Source organism: Pseudophryne corroboree, unplaced genomic scaffold, assembly GCF_028390025.1.
Source record: "Pseudophryne corroboree isolate aPseCor3 unplaced genomic scaffold, aPseCor3.hap2 scaffold_460, whole genome shotgun sequence".
Taxonomy (NCBI): Eukaryota; Metazoa; Chordata; class Amphibia; order Anura; family Myobatrachidae; genus Pseudophryne; species Pseudophryne corroboree.
This window is the reverse complement of record NW_026970076.1, coordinates 166,710-171,134: the sequence shown is the minus strand read 5'-3', so window position 1 is coordinate 171,134 and position 4,425 is coordinate 166,710. Positions and strand designations below refer to the sequence as shown.

The following is a 4,425-nucleotide window of genomic DNA, read 5'->3' as shown; positions in this document are numbered from 1 at the left end:
TGAGGGGGGCGATGTACACAGTGAAAGGGGTGAGGAATCGTAGGATGATGAGGTGGACATCTTGCCTCTGTAGAGCCAGTTTGTGCAAGGAGAGATTGATTGCTTCTTTTTTGGTGGGGGCCCAAACCAACCAGTCATTTCAGTCAGCCGTGTGGCAGACCCTGTTGCTGAAATGATGGGTTCGTCAATGTTTTTCTTTTCAATCTAAGCCCCTGCAGTTTTCTGTAAGAATCTGCTTCGCTATGATGATCAACAAGTCACAAGGGCAAACACTCAGGGCTGGAGGCGTAGATCTTAGGACCAGCTGCTACAAGCATGGCAAAGGTGTCACTATCATTGGTGACACCCAGAGAGGCAGCGAGGGAGATTGTAATGCAGTGCGCGCAGATAAGCAGCGCAATGGTAAAAAGAGGCATGGTCTCATAGGTAGGGGTGTGGCCTGTTTTCCTGAATCTCCATTTTGTTGCTCCGGGTATCCCGGGGGTTGAGTGCTGCACCCGGGGACTAGTGTGTGAGTTTTGCTGGCTCCTGCACAGTGACAGAAACTGGGTGTTGCACGTAATGTTACAGTGAAACACCCATATTCTGTCACTGAAGAGGAGCTGGCACTTTGGTGTCACCCCCCTTGGCGGGTGACACTCGGGTGTGGGCCGCAACCCCGTTGTGATGCCACTGACCCATGGGAAGCTTTACGTGGCTTACCCATGTGTTAGTAGCCCCAAGCATCTTTTGTGTTAGTCCCTGAAGAAAAACTTCAAATATTTACAAATACATTTTGTAATCAATGGGCCTAATTCAGTAAGGATTGCAAATTCTGCTAAGTAACAGAATTTGCAATCCTTTGGTTCGCATGCTGGGGCCACCCAGCATGCCGCCTCCCTTCTTGACCACGCTGAAATTGCAGTCTCAGTGCAGTTCAGCGTGATCATAAAAAATGGGTTAGCCTCCTGTTGGTGCAGACTGTATGTGTGCGCAGGAAGCCGCCACCATTTTTGTGATCGCAGCTGTTGCATGTGATGTCATGCAGCAGCTCTGACCACGCCTCCTGTTTCTCCGTTGCCGACCCCATTTTGTAGCCCTGCCCATGCACCGCTCCATCTCCGACTTGGAAATGGATTGTTGCTGACCCCCCCCCGAGCACCAATTGACAGTCAGAAGCGATCGCATTATCTGCGGGGTGCCGCAGAAAATGCAGGCGCATGCGTATGCTCTTAGCAATTTTTGCAGTTGGATTGCTTATTGCGATTGCAATCCAACCTGAATCAGGCTCTATTACCTATCACAATGCACTGCGGGTAGTACAAAATGGGGTTAATATAAGAGAAAACCCCCCCAGAGCTGTGCTCCTTAACTGTCCCTGGTGGCTAGTGGAGCGGCTGCCCAGTAATCAGTGTCCACGCCAGTGCGCACATGGCCCACCCCCTACAGCCACGCTGGATCTCGGTATACTGTGGGCACAGAAGTCCCTTACCTCCCTTTCATCAGCGGCCTCGTGATCCCGGAGGGCGGTGTGTGTGTGACTGACCTTAGGAAGAAACCGGAGCCTCCACTGCAGTGACCCAGCAACCAGGGCACGGGAGTATACTGCGCCGCTGGGAGTGATGGAGCTGCAGTAAAGATGTCTATTAGACCTAACCTGCTGCAGCCCTTGTAGATTCTTATAAAAAAAGTTCTTCTTTTCTTGTCAAAATTAATAGCTAAGAATAGGCTGCCTGAGGCAGCCCCCTGTTAAGTGGCCTGCTACTGAAGGCACCAACTACAAACTGAGCTCCCTGTTCATGGAAGCGAGGTTATAGAGCAGGGGGCGCTGAGCATCTTGGGAACAGTCAAAAGCTTTGAGCCTGTTGGTGCCTCAGATAAAGATCCTACTCTACACCCCAATGTGAATCCTTGTGGAGTCCAGTGTACCCCACAGAAGAAATGAATGTGTCACACCCATTGGCAGCAACATTAGAATAGCTGCTGATGGGCACAATTGAGAAAGGAAGGGGGGAAAACATTTGAATCCAGCACATATATGTAATTTGAATATGTAATTTGTACCTTCCTACTTTAAAATGTAATGGATGAACCTCACCCTGTGAGAACTATCTTCATGATCAAGAGATCTCATACGCAAGAAAAGCATGTGTTGGGATAGGGCTGTGGAGGGCGGCTGCTCGAGCACACCCCCGTCAAGTTAAGGAGATTCAACTGAGGAAGCACAAGGGAACTCTTGTCTGGGGACAACAACTGCAGGGAGACCACATCTTTTCAGATGAAAATGAGAGGGCGGAAGGCTGCCTAATACTGAAGCACCCTCAAACATCAAACCATATGCAACAACTAGTACAAGCATTCCTGGGGAAAGGTCTGCAGCAGACGGATTTGCATACGGTGATGTCATCCAAGCAGTGGGCCAAAGTTGGCTGGAACCCTCATCTGCATATGAAAAAAGAAAAGGGGCGCTTGGATGACCCCTAGTTCGCATTGAACACCCCCCACCCTCCTTTGGTGTGGGGCTCATGTTGGCCATGCCCCAGCCCCTGAAGCATTCAAGCTGATTTCTTGCAGCAGCTGGGCACTGTAACAGCTCCAGAGCTGCTCTGTAAGGCAAATAAAAGGGTGTGGGCCCTGCAACACCACCTTTAGTTCGCATTGTGCGTTGGAAGGCACAAAGTAAGCAGACGGGAGAAGTCAGGATAGTGCGCAAGGGCATAGAAGGGAGGGGCTCAAGAAAAGAGAAGTGGAAACAGACAGCAAACTAGGCTGGAGAGAGACCTGAGACAATGAGATCTAAATTATACCAGAGCCAACCAGGGGAAAGCACAAATGCAGTCCCCCCCCCTACCACAAATTATGCAGTCGAGATTCCCACATTTGGGGAAATCACAGAGGTCAGCATACCCAGAATGCAATGAATGAACCTCACCCTGGGAAAACAATCTTCATGACCATGGTATCACCTAAGCAAAATAAGTATGATTTGAGAAAGGGCTGGGGAGGGCCGCTGCTCAGGCACACCTCCGTCAAGTAAAGGAGATTCAACTGAGGCAGCACAAGGGAACTCTCATCTGGGGACAACAACTGCAGGGAGAACACATTTTCAGACGAATGTGTGAGGGCAGAAGGCTGCCTAATACTGAAGCACCCCCCAAACAACAAACCAAATGCAACAACTAGTGCAAGCATTCCTGGGGGAAGGCCTGCAGCAGATGGATTCGCATATGGTGATGTCATCCAAGCAATGGGTATAGTTGGCTGCAACCCTCGTCTGCATATGAAAAGAGAAAATGGTCGCGCAGGGCATGGCGGCCTTTGTGGGGTTGCGCTTGGATGACCCCTAGATCGCTTTATACACCCCCATCAGTGTGGGGCTCATGTTGGCCATGCCCCAGCCCCTGAAGCATTCAAGCTGATTTCTTGCAGCAGCTGGACCCAGTAACAGCTCCAGAGTTGCTCTACAAGACAAGTAAAAGGGTGTGAGCCATGCAGCACCACCTGTAGTTTGCATACACACATATATAGGACAGCATCTCTTATATGCCCCAGGGGCAATAAAATAGTATCCTTATCTAGGGTATCCGTCCATGCCGCTACAGCACTACACATACACACCCAGGCCGACGCAATTGCCGGTCTGAGTAAGGTACCTGAATGTGTATAAATGGACTTCAGGGTAATCTCCTGTTTGCGGTCAGCAGACTCTTTGAGGGTAGCCGTATCCTGGGACGGGAGGGCTAACTTCTTGGATAAGCGTGTTAATGCTTTGTCCACCCAAGGGGAGGATTCCCATCGTAACCTATCCGTTGATGGGAAAGGATACGCCATAAGAATCCTTTTGGAAATCTGCAGGAGATTCCCAAGCTTTTTCACATAACTCGTTCAGCTCGTGTGAGGGGAAAAGGTTACCTCAGGCTTCTTTCCCTTGTACATATGTACCCTCTTGTCAGGGATAGGGGGCTCCTCTGTGATGTGCAAAACATCTTTTATTGCCATAATCATATATCAAATGTATTTTGCCAATTTTGGCTGTAACTTTGCATCATCGTAATCGACACTGGAGTCAGAATCCGTGTCGGTATCTGTGTCAACAATCTGGATAGTGGGCACTTATGAGACCCTGACAGTCCCTGCGACATAGGATCAGGCATGGGTTGAGACCCTGACTGTCCCAAAGCTTCAGCCTTGTCTAATCTTTTGTGCAATGAGTTTACACTAGCATTTAAAACATTCCACATATCCATCCAATCAGGTGTCGGCGGAGACACCACATTCATTTGCTCCCGCTCCTCTCTAATATAGCCTTCTTCCTCAGACATGTCGACACACGCGTACCGACACACCACACACACAGGGAATGCTTTTACTGAAGACATTTCCCCCACAAGGCCCTTTGGCAGAACTGGCCCTAATCAATATGATGCCCTAGGCAAAATTTTGCCT

General features: G+C 49.6%; 1 non-coding gene across 1 annotated transcript; it reads right to left on the bottom strand.

Annotated features, from left to right (window-relative positions):
* Window positions 1–2,796: 2,796 nt before the first annotated feature.
* Window positions 2,797–2,962, bottom strand: LOC135027135 (U1 spliceosomal RNA). The gene has a single exon (XR_010223650.1). It is a non-coding gene; the product is annotated as a U1 spliceosomal RNA (small nuclear RNA).
* Window positions 2,963–4,425: the final 1,463 nt, after the last annotated feature.